Source organism: Anomalospiza imberbis, chromosome 3 (assembly GCF_031753505.1).
Source record: "Anomalospiza imberbis isolate Cuckoo-Finch-1a 21T00152 chromosome 3, ASM3175350v1, whole genome shotgun sequence".
NCBI classification, from domain to species: Eukaryota; Metazoa; Chordata; class Aves; order Passeriformes; family Viduidae; genus Anomalospiza; species Anomalospiza imberbis.
Genome location: NC_089683.1, coordinates 83,422,875 through 83,441,827, shown reverse-complemented (window position 1 = coordinate 83,441,827; position 18,953 = coordinate 83,422,875). Strand labels below are relative to the sequence as shown.

The 18,953-nt window shown below is 55.1% G+C and overlaps 1 protein-coding gene across 2 annotated transcripts in view; it reads right to left on the bottom strand.

Annotated features, from left to right (window-relative positions):
• Positions 1 to 18,953, bottom strand: part of SLC29A1 (solute carrier family 29 member 1 (Augustine blood group)) — a 33,982-nt gene that overhangs the window by 14,526 nt on the left and 503 nt on the right. Inside the window, exon 2 of one of the 2 annotated variants that reach the window (XM_068185444.1) lies at positions 13,336 to 13,500. The gene's annotated coding sequence lies outside the window, so the exon portion shown is untranslated. Of the gene's footprint in view, positions 1 to 8,056; positions 8,082 to 13,335; positions 13,501 to 18,953 lie in introns of those variants that run through there. The other variant, XM_068185448.1, reaches the window with a different exon arrangement.

The following is an 18,953-nucleotide window of genomic DNA, read 5'->3' as shown; positions in this document are numbered from 1 at the left end:
CCTCTGTAGCCAGCAGACCCATGTCTGCAGGGTTGGTCCAAGTCCCCAGGGATGCCAAGATGGCCAATGGAGGTGCTGCTCGGGGGCCATGGGGAGGGGAAGTGCTGCGGGAAGGGGTACTTCCCTCTAATCGATCTGGGGGCTGCAGCAGGAAGAAGCACAAAGGCAGGAAACCATGTTTCCACTTCCAAATGGGGAAAACCTTACAGGACACCTGGGGAGAACAACCAGCTATCATTAATGTAAAAGTCAGCTGGGAGCACAAGGAGCAGCCAGAGGCAACCCTGAGCTGGAGCAGGTCCTCCTTGCATGGAGGAGCCTCGGTCTTGATGCATTAGTGGCACAGGCCACCACATGAAGGACAGCCATGCACAAAGGACAAAGGCAATCCCAACCGTGTACAACACAAGGCACAGTTATGGCTCTTGCCTGCCCACAGGCAGGTCCTTATTTCCACCCAGTCAGGTGGAAGGAGGGATGCTCCCTGGTGGGCTGGGACAGCACTTAAGTAAGACCCCTTGGGATCTGGCTGTCAGATGCACCTCTTTTGGATTATCAGCCTTCCCCCTCCCTGCTTTCATGCTTGCTCAAGAATCCCTGTCTCTGCACCATGGTACCTTGGGCAGCAGCTAAAGCAGGTCAGAGGGATGGGCTGAGCCTACAGGACTATGTCACACTTCCCCCTCCTGTCTGCAGCCGAGGGGAGCAAAGGTGAAACACAGAAAGAGGAGCCCACAGCAAAACAGCTCTTAGCCAGACAAGTATGAAGATAAGGACTCACTGAATCTGTGGGAGCAAACCCAGAGAATCCCATAGCTGAGAAATGAAAGAGGGATGAAATGAATTTTTCCATAGCCTGCCATGTCCTGGGCTTGGTAGGGCCATGTCTACCAACAATACATGGCTACCCCAAGGTCACGGCTTGGGGAGCAGTACCAGAGGGGAAGAGCAGGACTGCAGGAGGCCACCTGCCAATAGCACCCCTAAGGGTGCTGGGATGTAGAGTGGAGATGATTCCCCCTTCATTCCTTCATGTTGCTGGCTTACAGGACTGAGCTCAGAGCTGGCAGACCCAGGAAGGAGTCAGGCCAGGAACAACGTAAGGGAGCTGAGCATGGAGAAACCTGCAGTGAGGGTCTGGAGGAGAAGAATGGGGACAGCTTACATTCTGTTTGAGAGGTCCTCAAAACAGTACTACTGTGAGAGGCAAGGCAGAAGTGGCTTGGAGGGCTCAGTTCAAGCACTTTCCCACCCCAAATGCCACCCTGTACTTTATAGGAACTTCCTTCCCAAGGAGAGTCTGAGCCCTCTCTCACTTGCCCCCAAAGCAGGGTGCTTCTAGAAGAACAGGAAAAGCCAGTAGCCAACCAGCAGTGAGAGCACCTGCCTGCAGCAGCCCCCTGCCCACTGCCACCTGGCCACCTCCTGCACCCCATGGCACCTCCACCTCCCAGGAGAGAGGCTGTCCTTCCAGCTCTGACTCCTTCCCTCTATGGAGCCAGATTCAAAGGTGCAGAACTGGCAGGACCCTCAGCAGGCAAGAGCTGCCCATGCCCAGTGGGAGCTGCTGAGCTGCTGCCCTCCGAGAAGGTGGGAGAGCATCCCCAGGGCTAGGCAAAGTGAACCTTGTCATTGCACCGGACAGCCCAGCAGAAGGCTGCAAGTCCTGTTTGGGGTACTGGTCCAGGAGCAGAGATAATTTTGCTCCCCCTCAGCAGTTTTTTGGAGGCTGGTCTGGGCTGCACAGCTGTTTCCAATTTAGTGGAGGACAGGGAAATGAAACCAGAGCCAGAACAACACAATCTTCCCTTGGTGTCACCATCTCCCAAGCTTCCAAAATTCGGAGAGGAAATTCCTCCCCACTGAGCAGCAGCCCCCTTGGCAGAGGATGGGACAGACATGCAGGAGCCAACCACCACTGGCCTGTGGTGAGTCGAGGCTGGCTCTGTCCTCTGCATGTCCCAGTGGCCAGGACAGAAATACGTGGGCTATTTTAGGTCCCCACAGACCAAAGGGGCCTTTTGCTTGTAGGCCAGCTCAGAATAGGGGCCCTGGCTGACCACTGCTTTTGGCATTAAATGTCTCAGCCCTACTGAGAAAGGGGATGGTGAGCACAGAAGCAGGTTTTGGGACTTGTCAGGCTCCTGTGCAGTCTGTCTGTCAGCCACCCATCCTGCCCAGATCCTGCTCACTGCCCGGACAGCCACAGCATCTTAAAAATCCCAAACTGGCTTCAGATGCTAAATGCAGCTATTTCACAGTGGCTCTACTCCAAGAGACAGGGAGTGTCTATCACACCCTCACCTCAAAAACCCGCTTTGTGCCAGCCAAGGGGCATCCCACAATCCCCAGAAACAAAAGGAGAAGGGACGGATGCCCTGTCTGGGTCTGCTTGTGCCAAATCCACTCACTTCCAAAGCTGCAGCTTCCAAAGAATGGGGTAAAGCCATCCCCACAAGTCCCAGGAGCTGAAGGGACTCGAGGAGCCACATACGCCTGCACATTTCCCAGGAGGGAAGATGCTGCCTGCTGAGAGCTGGGTTTGCCATATCCCTGTTCTGTGGCAGACACAGAAGAACTGTGTGGGCAACACACGATCTATAGACCAAGGAGTGGAAAGCCAAGGAGGCAGCGTGCTGTCAGCGATGTGGTGCAAGCAAAAGAGTTGGAGCAAACAGCCAGGGCAGAAGCACCGTCTCTGGCACCCTCTTCCCAGAATAACTCAGCTTCCCCAAACAGCCTGGCAGGACTGAGGTCTCACATGAGGAGCCAAAGCAAGACTTGAGGCAGACACCTCCTTTGGAGCAAGTAAGTCAGAGCCCAAACCTCCCACCTTTGGCACTGGCCTTTGCTAAACAGTGGCAAACAGGAAAATCTTTATGCAAGTAGGATCAGGCAGGGAGAGTAAACAGGAGGTGGGGACTGCTATGTCTGCCCAAATGCCATCAAAACAGAATCTCACACAAAACCAACAATAATAAGCCCAGCCACAAGCTGGGAAATGGCAAGTCACATCCCCTCCAAATCCCAGCCTGTGCTGCTACATCGGTGCAAACAGCCACCGCCCAGTGTGCCACAGCCATGGTATCGCAGCCTGTGTGGCACCCTGAGCATCCTCAGGATGTCTCAGGGAAGCACAAAAAACTCTGGATGAGAGCCACTGAGTGCTCTGCTCTTGAGGAAATGTCACTTTGCAGCCACTGGCATGGACTGGCAGGCTCCAGAAGCCTCTCGGCCTCCCCATCTTAATGTGGGGAGCAGAGGAGATGAAGGCGGCTCTAGACACCCTGCTGAGAGAAAGGTTACAGCAGCCTCCACTGAGGTGAGCTGGCCATCTGGCAAGGTGTCCTGTCAGGACTTGCCTGGGTGGATGCTGATGTACCTCCTCAGTGATGCCAGGTGATAGGGAGCCCAGGGCCTGAGCCTTGCTGAAGCAGTCCCTCCTGATACACTGCATCCCCTTCACAGCCACAGGGAAGGAAGGGAGGGACAGCAGACTTGTGTGTTGAGTATTGATTGCCAGGCTATTTACTGATGCTGGGTTTTGTTTCTGGTCAAAGGCTCCACTTTTGGAGCAAACCCAGCTGCAGTGCCCAGGCAGGGGGAATGCAGTGCTCTTCAGCACCTTCCTCATCCCCCTGCAAGGCATGGATTCTGACCCACATCATGTGGGCACCCCGCAATTGCTGCCTCCAGCCCTATTCAGAAACACGCTAGCAGATCGGTGTCCTGACGTGGTTCACCACACAAGCACGCCAGCCTTGTGTTGCCACGAGGAGTGGGAGGAGTGGGTGTGAAGACGGGAAGGAGAAGCTGCAGGGTAGGGTGGATCACTTCATAATAGCTTGGCTGTGTTGCCACTGGTCTGTGTCCTCCTGTGCTTAATGGATAACACTCCTGCTCTTGCCAGGATGCCATGAAGACCCACCCAGCCCTGCCATCCTCAGCCACATCCCAACACCTACAAACCCTGATGGGATGAAAGAACCATGCACTGTGTGCATCCTGCAGCAGTGGGCTCCCTGTGGGGGCTGTAGTCCAGTCCAGAGCAAATACCATCAGGGACCTGAGGGTAGAGCACTGAGAGAAGATAAAAAATGGAACTGCCTCCAACTTGATCCTGAGGAAATTGCACCGCCTGTCATGGGCAGAAGCAGGCAAGGCAGATAAGGCTGGCATCTCCTTCAACCCTGAGCCTGGGGCAGTACTGAGAAGCCAGATCTCTCACCAGTCCCTCCTGCTTCCCTGGCTGTTCTCCAGGAGTTATCCCCAGACTTAAAACAGGGGAGTTTCTCTCATGAGGGTTTACCATGACCATGAACAAAAACTCTAGCGAAACTCCAAAGCCCTCACAGGCTCAAGCCAGGTGAACAGGCCCTCAGCCACAGGTATAAACTGTGTCCATGGTTGGAGGTGCTGGAGAAAATGAACCAGACAGGGATGAGGACCATGTTTGGAGTCACAGCTTGGGCAGCAGAGGAGATGCCAACCAGGGCAACCCAGGCAGGACACCCTTCCCCCCAGCAGCTGTGCAGGAGGCTGGAGCCACTTGAGTGTCAGTCTAGGGGCACAGATACACATTCAGGTGGATGGCTTGCCCTCGGCACAGCACAGCTGATGACACAGTCCTGCTGCGGTGACTGAGCCTCAGTACGTGACCAGAGCAGGCTGCTCAGAAGGTGGGAGGCTGATGGCACAACCCTCCAGTCCCACTGCTGCTGCCCACCCAGTCACTTCCCTCTGAGCCCTGCTCCCCACCTCCAGCCCCTGCCTCCCTCCTCCCTCTACAGCTTCCTGGTCTGCTTTCTCCATGAATTTCCAGCTGGAAATTTCACAGGGAGGTGCCTTCCTATCAGACTAGTCCTAAAGGAAATGAACTAAAGCAAGTCGCACTGGCAGTCGTGTGATGGGAAGAAGCAAGAAGGCTCTGCGGAAATCTGCCTGACTTCCTGCTGACAGCTTCTGCACGAGCCACCAGGCAGGCAATAGGTCTCTGCTCCCTTTTGGCCCCAAGGAAAGTCGGTCTCCTGGAGATGAAGTGCTCACCCATGGCTTAACCAAGAGGCTGAAAGAGAACCTTGAGCACTGCACTCAGAATGCCAGGCTCACCAATTTGTGTCACAGTTAGTGCATGACAGCCACACACATAGAGCTTTGAGCTTCCCCTTTCTTGGGGAGTTGCAAAACCTGGAAAAGGCATGCTCCAAGCCAGAGCAGGACCAAAAGGTCACAACAGGGACATTTTTCACACCACTGCCATCAGCAACAAAATTACAAAGAACTTATTAGTGTTATTCCTACGCAACAGCTTCCCTTGTCTTACAGGAACAACAATCCTCAGATGCATTCCTCATGCAGCATCACAGCTCCTCTCCCACACGGGGACCCCAGAGCCCATGTACAGCCTCCCCCCACCCATGTAGAGCTAGGTCTACGGAATCTGGAGTGGAAGATGGGTGGAGTACTGTGCTACAGCCTCAGCTGGGGAACCGAGTCCCTCCAGACTACACATTCTGATGTAACCAAACTCATCCAGGCTCTGCCCCTACTCTGCACACTTCTTTCCCCAACCCACATCTTGCACATTCTTAACCTAAGAACCAATTAGTCTTTATAGCACTGCTTAATCAAATCAAGATAGCTGTGTGGCTAGTAAAACCCTGACTCCTGCCCAGAGTCAGGCAAATGCCTGTAGCTCATTTTGCATAGTGCTTTGGGCCTCAGTTTGTTGGCAGCTGAGTACAAGTTAGCATGGAGATGAGACTCTGAGAGGGACTCCTGCAGCCCCAAATAGTGCAGTGCTGGGCTGGCATGGGTCTCAGGACAGAGCTCGGTGTTGGGAAGGCTCAGGAAGGTAAGTGAGGTTTACGCTGTTGGGTCAGTAGGGAGCTGGCAAGGACCGCAAGCAAACAGAATTCTGTGGATGAGAGCGGGCGTTGCAGCTTCTGCAACACTTGCCAAGGGCCTGGACGTTACACTGAACAACAACAACCAAGATCTACACATGTCCCATGGAAACCACCAGAAGGTGTTTGCTGGCTTCCAAAAGCCAGTGGCTGGTGCCTTCCCATTTGGACAGAGCACAACGGTGGTACTGGCTCCCTCTATCCCAATGGGCTGGTCCCTAAGCCCTGCCTCTGCCAGGAGAACTGGGAATGAAACGAGGCAGTGAAGAAGGTGCAACACGGGAGTGGGTGAACGCGTGGCTTACCCCCATACCACAACAAGGAATAAGACAGGTCAGGTCAGGGCAACAACAAAGCCCATGGCTCATCTTCAAAGAGGAAGAGACTCATTAACACCTCCCAGCCCAAGATAATTGAGCAGCAATGCCATGCTGGGGAATTTATGCCAGTAGTTAATTATGCAGCTTGGTGGGGAATGGAGAAGGGCAACAACTGCAGGATGGAGGTACCATACTGTCCTGTGTGCTGGTGCCGCATCTGCTGATTTAAGCTAAAGTGAATTTTTTCAGTCTCCTCACTCCAGGTATCTGGTACAGCCTCTACCTCTTGTCTGCACTAGTTGTGGAAGGACGAGTCATCTTGCAAAGCATCTTTTGGGGCTGATGTTACAGCCCTTGGTGCTGAAAAGAAAGTGCCTTTGCTCTGTGAAAAGGTTCTTGGTGAGCTAAGAGCAAGCCTACCTGTCTTTTCCAGGAGCAAAAAACAATGGCAGCAACAGGAGTGCTTTGGAGGGTATATGTGTGGTGTCAGCACTGGACTGACACTACCAATGGCCCATGAGCTGCACAAAGACAACCAGTGAACCCAAGGGAAAAGCATCCCTGCACAGTCACATCCTGAGACAGCTTTGTAGAGAAGGCAGCCTTGAGGGAGCCTGAGGCTGTCCAGCAGCTTGCAGGTGCTGGTGAGTGGGAACAATGTCACCAAGCCAGGATGCAGTGCAGAAGGGGAGTGGGATTTCCCATGTTAGCACTCACAGAAGTCCCTCAACTGTGTCTACTCACAACAAGCAACTGAGGGGCCATTGGGCTGTTTTCTGTTTCAGAGCAGTCGAGAAGTGCATCCAGCTGTGGCCAACAGCTGCACAAATTCTTCCTGCAGCCCCTAGCCCTGGGATCAAGGACACAGGCTTTACTTATCTGCGATCTCACAGCTCAAGGGCTTAGCTGCTGTTGCTTTCCCACACAGTCTGCAATTCCACAGCCCATTCCCGAGAGGCAGATGGGAGCGCTGGTGAGTACAGGCAGGGACTGTGCTGGTCTGGCAGTATTAGCATCTAGCAGGGGTGTGAGGCACAGATTTAACTACAGAGGTGAGGACAGCACAAAAGGGCTCCACAGGAGCTCTTGGCACTTCTGCCTGGACCTGCTCTCCATTAACGCTGACGGTTTACTCAGAAATGGAAAGAAACACTCATTGGAATCATCCACAACATCCCACAGCCAACCGGGAGCATTTTCTTGAGCAGGACCTGGAGCAAACTCGACCCAGCAGTTTTTCTGCCAGCCAAGGGGGCTCTGCCCCACTTCTCACACAGCAGCACACGGCACCCTGCCCACGCACCTGCCAGCGGGTGCCCCCCACTCCCGCGGCTGAGGCAGGCTGGCAGACACTGCCGTGCACACGTGCCACTGGGCAGGGATGTGTACCTCTGCAGCCGGAGGACCGCGGCACAAACCCCTCGGTGAAGTCCTGCATCCCAAGTATCAGAGCATCGCTGAGCTTTGCATCCCCAGAGCAACGTGCTGGCCGCTCCGCTTCGCATCCCCAAAACGACATGCTCTCCCCGCGGCAGTAACTATGAAAGCGGATGTGTAGTTGCCGTGCGAGGTAGCAAGGAAGGCCCCCCCCACCCCACCCCCCCCCCCGCCCCGAAAAGCAGCATCTAGGCATCACACCCCTCTCTCCCGGTCCCCTAAAGCCGCGACTCGCACGCCGCCTCTCCTGACGCTGTGGCGCCGAATCCTGAGCTTGGGGATTCCCCCGGCTCCCTCTGAAGGCTCCCCACACTACCGGCAGCTTTGAAACGCCGCGCGGAGCCTCGGAGGGAGCCGGGGTGGCCACAAGCTCTGGCGACTTTGAACCAGTACCTCGAACTCAAGCTCCCACCGCTGCCTGCCGTCTCCTTGTCTCCCCGGCGCGGATGGAAACCTGCCTCCCCCGAACCGCCCTTTAAATTCCTCCCCTTGCCGCCTTCAGTGCCACGCGGTTCCCGCGTGGGAGAGGCGGCGGGTCTTCCCGCTTCCCGCCCGCTCTCCGTCCCCCCTCGCCCCCGACAGAAAAGGGGTAAGAGGAGCCGCCACCCCTCCGCGGGCAGCCATGCGCACCTCGGGGCGAACCCACCTGCGCCGCGCTCTCCGCGCCGCCCCGCGCTCTGCTGCTGTCCCTTCCCCGAGCCCGCCCGCCCCTGGCTCCCCCGCCCCTGGCTCCCCCGCCCCTGGCTCCCCCGCCCCTGGCTCTCCCCATTTCCGCGCCTACCCATCTCCACGCCCCGCATGTGGCGGGAAACCCTCCCGGCCCGCAGCCGCCTGCTTCTTGGGGGAAGGAAAGCAAAGCAAGCCCCCTCTAACTCCGGAGCCGCACCCAGCACCGGGTTTCCGTTCATATCCGTGCATTAGTAGATAGTATAGCTCGAAAGGGAGCTATGCATTAAATTATGGCTCTAAATGGAGTGTGAACTGGCCCCTAGTTGGCTGTGTTCCTCACTTGCCCCCCATGCTGCATTCTAATTCAGACAAAAACACTCTGCTGGCAGTCACCACATGAGGGTGTAATATGTATACGTTTACATATATACAGATGTATATATATATATGTACACACAAATATACATATGCATGTGTATACACACATATGTGCAAAGGCACTTTCTTTTCGGCACCAAGGGCTGTAACATCAGCCCCAGAAGATGCAATGCACACATATAGGGCAACGCATATATAGTATATTATAATATATAATATATAATATATATATAATATATATAATATATATAATATATATAATATATTATATATTTAATATATTATATATATTAAAAATAACTTTCTTGAATTAGTGATCTAGTGGGTGTCATCCCTGGCCATGGCAGGAGGATGGGAACTTAATAGTCCTTAAGACCCCTTTCAACCCAAACCAGTTACAATTCTATAAGTCACAGAGAGGATTAAAGACAGCTTTTTGCACTGTGTATTCCTGGTGGTGCTACACAGGATGGCAGCAATCTGCAGAGCCCTGTGCACCTTAGCAATCCTCCTATATTTGGAGGATATAAGTACTGTATGTATTCAGTATCCAAAGGGCAGGCACAAACTCTAAGATTAGTTTTTTTCTGGCTGCCACCTCCAGGTTCCTATCTCTCCAGAACTGATATCTACTCTGCTGTGATCAAAGCATGTTGCTCAGCTGAAGTGCAAACGTGGAGGATTCCTCAGGTACTTTGTCCCCCAGCAGAGGGGAGTGCACCTGAATTTAACCTTATATCTGTGCAGTTAAACAGTGACAGAAATACTTTTTTTATGTAGCTGGGTATTTAAAGGCAACCCGGGCCCTCCTGGCTCTCTCCATTCACTGTGCTGTGCAGACACAGGCAGTGGCACCAGAAAATCCCTGAAGAATCTTTGACCATTAAAACATTTGTTCCATTAATAAACAGCCTCAGAAAATTCTCTGCAGATGGTGAGCAGTTTGGGTTAGAAATTAAAACCAGAAGTTAAAACACCCCCAAAAGCTCTGACAGATTCTCATTCTCACACTCTCTCAGCAAGATGATCTCTAACACACATCTTCCTGCAGAATCCAAGCACCAAGCTTGTATTTTAAGACAGACCTACAAAACATTACCATGTAAGCAAAAAGTCCTCAAAGCCCAAGAAAAAGTCAGTGGTAACAGGGCTGAGACAGCTACTGGTGCTTTCTGATCTGCAGCAATGACACTGCGAGTCTCATCCTAAGGAAAATATCTCCTCACTGATCTGCTCAGTAGCAGCCTCCACAGCTGGATCTCTCCCTCTCCACTGGCCATGGATATTTGTCATGGTTATGGGCTTCTGGGGGCAGATAGTAGGGTACACTAACAACATGAGGAGAGCGGCAGACAATGCTGCCAGACAGTACAACAGGAGGCTCTTTTCTTAAATTTAAGATCCATATCAGATCAAATTAAATTTAAAAGCTCTCATCTCCAATTAAAGCTCCCAGGCTGCATCTCCCAGGCAATGACAAATCCAAGCCTTGGATCTGCCTTTCCTCAGCCCCCTTTCCATAAGCCCTTCCGATCTGGAAGGTCTTCTGGGTAAGCTGCAACACAGACAAGACCGCTCCTCTTCCTACTTTGCCTCATCTTTTCTCTCCTCTCCTATCTCCTCTCTTCTCTGCAAAATCCAAACAAAACAGAAAAGCAAGGTCGCCTGCTTGGGATGTCTTATGTCACCTCCTCTCTAGCTTTGAGACGTGCCATTTTCTCACCCACGGAGGCCCACAAGCCCCCTTGGTAGTCCCTGGAACATGGATGCCACAGCACCTTCGGGACCGTGTTTCTCCTTGTGATATCCACACTTGCTGCTCAGCAGCACGAGCTAAAATTTGAGCATCTCTACAATTTTGTTTTTCTATATAAGCTCCAACTTTAGCACAGACTAAAAGCTGTGAGAACCAATTCCCCCAGACACTTGACCATAGGGTCCAGACTGGCACTGCCCAGCCAAACTGACACTTGTGCTTCCAGAAGCCAGGACAAGGCTCTCAGCCTCAACCATTATAACCTCAGACCCCCTCGGGAGGAGAAACACCACAAAATTTACCTTTGAGTGGATATTCCGGGAAGTTTCTCCTTCAGGACAGGGCGGGTATAGCTGCTGCTCACCCCAGGCTTTCAGCAGCAGGGTGCGTAGCACTTACCATCACCAAACTGCAGGATTAAATGTTCTCTAATTTGCAGCTCTGGTCCTGTCTGCACAGCCACTCCCCAGTCATTGGAATCAAACATCTCTCCATAGAGACGCCTCTCACTGGAGATGGGGGATGAAATCCATTAACGCTGAACAGCGTCCCAGCCACTGGTGACCGCAGGCAGACAGGAGGCCAGCAGATAGACCCGAGAGGAGGCATGGAGAAAGGCAGCTTCCAGCTCCTAAGCACAGCACCAGCTGCTGGCTGCTTCCCTACACAGACCTGTGCCCCCACCCATCACCAACTTGCAGAACAGGGTCTGACAATGTCTTCTCTTGTGCTGGCAGAAGACCCGGAGTGAGCAAGACACCGTAGGCTGAAGAAGGCTAAGTCTGGGAGAGAGTGAGTGTCCTTCAAAATCCAGCCCTGGCTGCTGCAGGACAGGAGACATTTTGCTCAGAATGCTCTTCTCGTAGAGGCACTTTAGCCCCTTAGGGAACTCGGCTGCTCCCAAGAGCAATGCAAGTCCTTGGGTTGTGTAATGTCAATGGCAGCATGTCAATGGCAGTTTCAGAGGGGTGACACCTCCTCTACAGTGCATGGGAAGGTAACAAATTGCACAGCCAACAACTCATTTATTGCCCCACAAACATGACCTCTTGCTGCAGGGCCAAGCAGCCTTGCTTCATCTTGGCAAAGGTGTTGCATTTAAAGAGCCTTCTGCTCTCTAGTCACTCTCATGTTATCATCTTCACTTCTGTGTGTACAATAACAAACCTTCTAGAAATGGCAAACAGCTACGAAAAATGTCTCTGTTCCAAACTGGAAACAGCTGTGCTTTGCCCAGCACTGGTACTGGGCCCACCACTGTATGACCCACAGAGCTAGATGTTTCTCCCCTGTGTAATTTGGGCAAGGAGAAAAGGCAGCCTCGAGTGGGGCCCGGGGGCTTTCTGTGTTCCCACCCTTTCCATCCCCAAAGCAGCAGCACAGTGCCAGAACACGCTGCTGCTGATGGAAGATTGCTGCACTCCCCAGAGCAAAGGGAGAAAGCAAGGGAGGAAGGCAGCCAGCAAAGCCTCTCCCTTACATAAGGTTGGGAGTCCCATGGATATGCTTCCCAGAACATGCTGGTGGGGCTGAAGCTGCCCAGCCCTTTGAGTTTTCTTTCTGAAAACTTGAACATGCACTGCAGGCATTGCGATGCCATCACCTGGAGCCTAATTTGTACGCTCTGCTCACAGCTAGTTTGTGACAGGCAGAACAAACAGGCAAAGTGCTCTCCCTTCAGTGATGCTTGCTGCCAAACCTTTCACAAAAGCTGCTTTTTTTTTTTTTTTCCCTCCTCCCTTGTAGCTTTAACTCCCTGCTTTAACTAAAGCTGTGAAATCCAAAAAGGGGAAAACAAACAAACAGCTGGTTTGGAAAGCAAGAGCAAAAAGGGAGCTTTATTCCAGGCAGTGGATATTGCATCATAGGAGCTAAAGGAATATTTTTAGTGCCTCTTGGGCAATATCAGACTTTTAGGGCCTGAGGAGCTAGGCAGTATTTGCAGGCACTTAATGTTTCCAGAATCCTTTACACTTGGCACCCACGACGACCGTTTTCCTTGGAGATTTGCAAGCACTTTGCAACCATACATTAATTAACCCACCAGCCCTCCTCTGCAATGAGATTTCCCTTTCCCTGTAATGTGCCTGTGCTAGGGACAGGGTAACCTGAGGCATGACAAGGCCATCAGCCTGCAGCAGAGCTGAGGCCAGGGGACTGCATGTCATCCAGCTCTCCTTTCCATTGCAAAACCACCCTTCCCTTTGTGAGCATGACCCATACTGACTGTGTTTCCCTCCATTGGATGCTGCCTGCCCATTCCAGAGGAAGGCATGGGCCGGTCAGCTCATAGAGCCTCTGTGCTGACCCTCAGTGCCATAGAGCAGAGAAACAGAGAGCCAGTATGTCTGAAAGGCAGAGCAGGCAGGCAGGAGTGGAATAGCAAACAGATTAGCAGCTGTATCCAAGTGCCTGCATGTGTGACAAGGCAGCTGTAAGGGGAAAGGGGAAAAGGGGCATATTAATCAGTCACATGAAGGGAAACATAGAAGATGCTGAACCTCTGTCAAGTGCCAGCAGGTTATTAATTTATTAGCTAATGGGGGCAAAAAAAACCTGCTACAGGCTCCTGGGAATTCAGCTATAACAAGACTGCAATGATCATGGATGCTTTGATAGCCAACAAAGCATCTCAGCCTGTTGCTGAGGTCAGCAAATGGCTCTGGGACTGATCATTTTAGTTTTGCTATTCCCTTGCTGGTCCTGGCTGACCCTGGAACAGGATCCTGGCTGAAGAGCTGCTGGCAGACCCTTTTTGGGGTGGGAGATCCCCAGTCGTTGCTTGCAGGACTCCTGATGGTGATCTCTGGGCTCTTGGTGCCCTGCCCTGTATTTGGGGATGAGGTGGTAGGACAGAGGTCATGCTCACCTGATGGCCAGAGCCTTGCTGGGATGAGGTGGGGAAGGAGTGGGCTGTGATACCCTCCCGAACTCTGCGTGTGGTACAGAGATCCAGCTGGCACATCACCGCTTGCAGTGAGCCACACAGACCTCCAGCATCCTGTTGTCCCTCTGCTTCCTTGCACGACTCGACCTGCATGGATAAAGTCAGGCAGCTGCCTGTAACTCCTTCACTAGTGGGCTGAGGGCAGCAGAGCAGCCCTGGGTGAAACCCTGCAAGGAAATGCAAGGGAGACAGAGACCCTTGCTGCCAATCAGTCCCACCACCTCCCCATGCTAAGCATCACCCTTTCCTGGTAGCACTGAGATGCAATATGGTGACATAACTACCCCCAAAGCACTCACAGCCCCGGTGAGCAAATGGTCTGGAGACATGACAAGGAAGGGCCTCCACACACCTCCAGCCCAGTGGCAGGGCCGTGGGTGTTTTCCAGCTGGGCAAACAGAAACAAATCCCATTGTCCACTGATTGGTCACAGCTCAGCAAGGTGCTCATGGTGCCCACAGGGCTCCTGGGACCTGGCATGGACAGTGGGGTCCAGTCAAGCTCCAGCCCCCTCTCAGGCTGCTGGAGGTGGGGGCAGCCTGCCCCAGTGGAACAGCAGCATCTCTGGGACACAGGACATCTCCTGGGCACAAGCCATACCTCCCTCCCTCCCTGCACTGCTGCTGCCCTCTCCTGAGCTCTAGCTGCCCATTTGCTTTCTCCTACAAGCATTAAGGGAGTAAATACTGGCTAATGGTACCAATTAGCAGCTGAGCTGCTGGGTGCTAGTTACTGAGTGACAGCTGTGCCACCACGGGCCAAGGGTGAAATGTTACCTCACTGCAGGCAGTCTCCGCCTGCCAGGGCCCAAGCTGAGACTTGGATAAACTCAAGACACACAGTTCAGGCTCCCACTTGTACCAGAGGAAACAGGGTTAACCCCTGGCTCAGCGGCAGGCAGGAACACCCTGTGGCATTCAGGGCACAGACCACTCCAAGCACCCTGTAATGGTGTCACTCCAGGTCTCCTTGGCTGAGGATGGAGCTGAGGGAGCTGGCAGAGGGAGCCACTCTATAGCCAAGGTCATCTGGCCCATTGAAGCAGTGCCGGGGGCATATCCTCCTCCTTAACTGGCAGCACCAGTCTCCCACGATGGAGCACAGCCATTAAGAAGTTGGCTGGCACTCAGCCACTCTTGCAAAACACTGCAGGGGAGCTGTGGGCTGCTGGGAGCCAGGGAACCTGGCGAAAGGAAGAGGGGTGGCAGCTGCTGTGTGGTCCCATTCCCCGCTTGACAAAGTCCATCCACAGCCCAGTGGAGCAAGGTACCCAGTGACTCCTGGAGTCTCCAAGAGCCATCTAAAAAGCAGAAGGTGGCTTTCTGTAGGATGGGTAAATGCCAGCTCTGGAGGATAGCCTGAAGCAATGGCTCCCCATCAGCCTTCCCGAGGCACCTTGATGACAGCAGACAGAGCCATGCTCCAGCTCTCCGGGAATGCTGCTGCAGCCAGAGTCTGCCCACCCTGCATGGCAGGGCAGAGTCCAGGTCCCTACCTGTTCTCCTTGCCAGCCTGCTCCCTGGACAGTCTCTGTGGTCACTGGCACCACGGGGACCATGGCACACAGCCACTTGCAGAGATGAGGGCTCCAAACACAGGTCCAGGAGCTCTCACAGCCGTGCCAGCCCTGGTCTGTGCCTGGCCCAACATTTGCTGGCTGGTGTGGAGGAATTCCACTCTGTGCAAATGTCTGGCAAGGCTGACTAAATCCTGTCTGGAGACTAAGTCCATCTAGTCATGCTTTCCCCTTTGGGCAAATCAGCAGCGGAGCTGTGGCTGAATGCTCCTAAACATCCCCCAGGGAGGTCTCCAGGACGGCCCTTTCCCACAGCTTCCAACAGTACCAGCCGTTCATCATTTCTTCTCCTTGCCAGTCATGCTTCCGCAGGTTCCCAAGCTGAAACGAGGCCCCCAGGCCACCCAGTGGAGCACAAACATGGGACATCAAAAGAAGGGCAGGCCAAACCCATGACCAGCTGCCAGGGTACCACTGGGGCTGCTCTCCCCCCGCTTCCTCAGCCCCTCTGCAAAGCTGAGTGTCCACCGGTGGGTAGAAGATGCTCTAACATGGACCAAGGAGGAGGGGAACCCTCGGGGGGTTCTGCACCTCTCACACGAGGGGCTGGGGTACGCGGCTGGGAGCCTACAGTGCCCCGCGGCCATGCTGCCTGAGGAGCGCGGCAGAGTTTGCCTGTCCCTGGGGGAAGGCACTGGCCTCTAGCCCCTTCCCACCCGCACCCCGAGGGGCTCCGAGGGGCACCCCGAGGGGCTCCGAGGGACGCCCCGGCTCGGCGCTGAGCCCCCCCACACTCAGCGGCGGGCGCGGGCCGGCGCTGCCCCCTGGCGGCAGCCGCGGGGCGCAGCGGCAGCCGCGGGCCTGCCCCCGGCGTGACCTGGAGCGCACGGGGAGCGCACGGGGAGCGCACGGAGGAGGAATTAGACGGGCACGGGCTTAAGCGGCTCCGCGGAATGCGGGAGCCAGGGTGGAGAAGCAGCGTGGGGGGTGCGCAGCAGTGGCGAGCTGGTGGCTGGTGGGAGAGGGTCTGGCATTCCAGGGTGGGCAGGCATCCCAAGCCACCTCTCGGGCAGGGGCATCGAGGGAAGGGTAGGCACGGCCCCGAGTACTGGGGTCACCGTGAGGACGAGGAGGCGGTGAGCGGCAGCAGGGAGATGGGGGAATAAACGGCACTGGGAGCCAAGTGCACAAGGTGGGACAGGGCACCCCGAAGTGTGGGCTTGTTGTGTGTGCTGTGCTAACGCACAGGGGGACTGGGGATGAGTGGGAGCTGGGAAATCTGGGAGTAAGCAGGGAAGTCCGAGGGCAGAAGCAGGAGCTTTCTGTTTGAATGTGGTTTGAAGAAACAGAGTTTGCCTATAGATAACACACTGGGCAGAAGGACAGGGTTAGTGTTAGGAAGCAGATTTCAGGGTCACGATGGATCACATGAGGACATAAGACTGTGACAGTCACCCTGAACACCGTAGCTGTCCTGCAGGGCTGTGCTTTGCTGCTCAGCTGCAGGCTACAGAGGAAGGAGTCCTGGCTGGTCCCCTGAGAACCCCAAGTTCCACAGGGATGGGATGGGAAAAGGCTTGAAGTGCACCTCCTCAGCATAGGTTACTTCTTAAAAGGCAGCTTGCCTGCTTCTCTCCTTGGTCCTAGGCTGTGAGGCATCCAGGAGCAGTCTTGTGCCAGAGACCCAGTGCCTCAGGGACAAGAGGGGATCCTGGCACTACTCTCCCAGGGATTCGGGGCCTCAGGCTTTATTCTATACATCCATACTCAGCTGATAGGGACTCAGTCTCCAGGGAAACAGTTTGCCTGCTCTTCTAACACTGCTGCCCAGACCCAGTAAATCTCTTTTCTGGCAAGCCAGATGACAAAAGTCAGCCCTGATAACAGTGGTGGCTGGCTTCCCACAAAGATCCCTCTTCTGAGGAGGAGCTGCAGAAATCACCAACACCCTGTCTTTCTCCACTCTCCACACAGGATCTGCTATCTCCAGAGGATGCAAGCAAGTGGGAAAGTCTCACCTGACTTTTGCTAGGTCTGTGTCCTGGGATGATAGAGTTGGGAAGCTTCACAGCAGACCTGAGCTGCTATGCAGTGCCCAGCAGTGCTGCTGCTGGCCCTGCTTTGCATCTTCAGTCTTGGAGGTGCTGGGTTCCCTGCAAAAAAGCAGGCTTCTCAAGAAGGAAAAGAGCTCCACAAACCCCTAGCTTTCTGGAGAGCCCTGGAGGGTCTTGTTGCTAGCAGTAGCTCAGGGCAGGGCTGCCTGCTTTCATGGAGGACAGGCTTCTCTGCCACTGCTGCCTGGTCTCTCCCACCCTGCTGGTCCCAGTGACATCCAGCTTGCCTTCAGGGATGCTCTGGGGGTTCCTGGCAGGGAAAGGCAGGACTTCTTATATGTCTGTGCAGAAAACAGGGCAGCACAGCTGGTGCTCCTCCACCACATCCTCCATTACCTTCCCTGCACAAGCCTGAGGACGGTTAATAAATTTCACTATCTCCTACCACCCAGCTGTGCCAGCTTCCCTCACTGCCTACATTTTCTGATCCATTTCAGCCCCTAAAGCACCTGCTCACTCCCTTCCTAGGACAGCACCAGGCACTGAAGGGATAAGGACAAGAAACAGCAGTGGGGACCCCGTTTTCTAACCTCCTGCACTAAGACCTTTACTGGGGCAGCAGAGCAGTGCCCTGACTTTGAGAAGCACCACTGATTTGGGTCAAGGGCCATGCTACAAACCCTGCTCTGTCTGTACCTTCACCTCTCTTCCGCCTGCACGTGAGGTCAGGCTCCTGCAAACAAGCCTTGGGCCGTGCCTTGGACTCAGAATGCAGCCAGGACCTCTGTGCTGGGCCAAATCACCCCGAGGGCAGCCAGGGAATGGTGCCTGGGGAGAAAGGACCTGCATGGGGAATGGTGCAAGGGGGGAGGGCAAGCTCCCAGCGGTCAGCCTACAAATAGAAAGGGTCATGGGAGAGTGCCCAGCTACTGGGACAAAGGGCCTGCAAGAGGCGAATGGGGTTGTAGAAGTTGTTCTGGCAAAGAGGTGAGCGGTGGCACAGCCCCGGGAACCCCAAGAACGGGGAGGGCTCCCTGGAGGTGCTCCCTGTGGTGCAGTCTCCCCCGAGGCCATACAGGAACATGTGACTGACGGGGCAGGGAGGGAGCCCGCACTCAGGGAAGGTTGGGACTGACACAGGAAGGTGACGGGGCTAGTAAGTGGTGGCCGCGCCAGTGGTCGGGTGACATCCCCACGGGCAGGGTAACCAAACACCGTCCCCCGCTGGCTGTTTCGGGGGATGGCGAAAGGGGAAGCGTTTCTTGCCCCGTGGTACTCTGTTCCAGGGACAGGCTCCCTGGCCCCGCGGCGGTCCTGTAGAGGAAGGGGAAGGGAAGGCAGCAGCACCCAGCCCCGGCAGGAGCGGGGCCGAGCGCGCTAGGGTCGGAGCCCCGGTCGGACAGCCGGCCGCTCCGCACGGCAGCGGAACGGCTGCCAGGGCTTCCCCGAGCGCTGCCGCCGCCGCCGGGGGCCCCGCTCCGCCCCAGCACCCACCCGCACCCGAGGCAGCCGAGGCACCACCGCGTTGCTTACACGTTTCCCCGGGGGTTGCCGGCTCCTTCCCGCGGCGCCGCCGCCTGCAAGGCACGGTCCCGTTCCGCAGCGACCGGTGCCAGCACTACCGGCCGCGGCAGGCCGGGTCCTAGCTCTTCCCGCCGCGCCAAGGGCACCGCGCGGGCGGGCTGGGACAGCCCTCGGCTCCGCGGCCGCCGGACTGCAGCCCGGTGCCCCCACCTCTCGCACCCCGCTTTGACCCGGCGACTCCCCCAGCTGCATCGGCCGCACCTGAGAGCGGGAGGGTGCTGGGGTCGCCTCGCTACCGCAGCTCCGGCGCAGGAATGTCCAATGCTCTGGCTTTTCCCCAATGTCTCCTCTCTTGCTGGAACAGACGGTTAGCCCTATTGCCCTGGGAGGGGGGCATAGCCGTGCTGTCCTTTTGCCTAGGCAAGGAGGGCAGGGTGCCGGCAGCC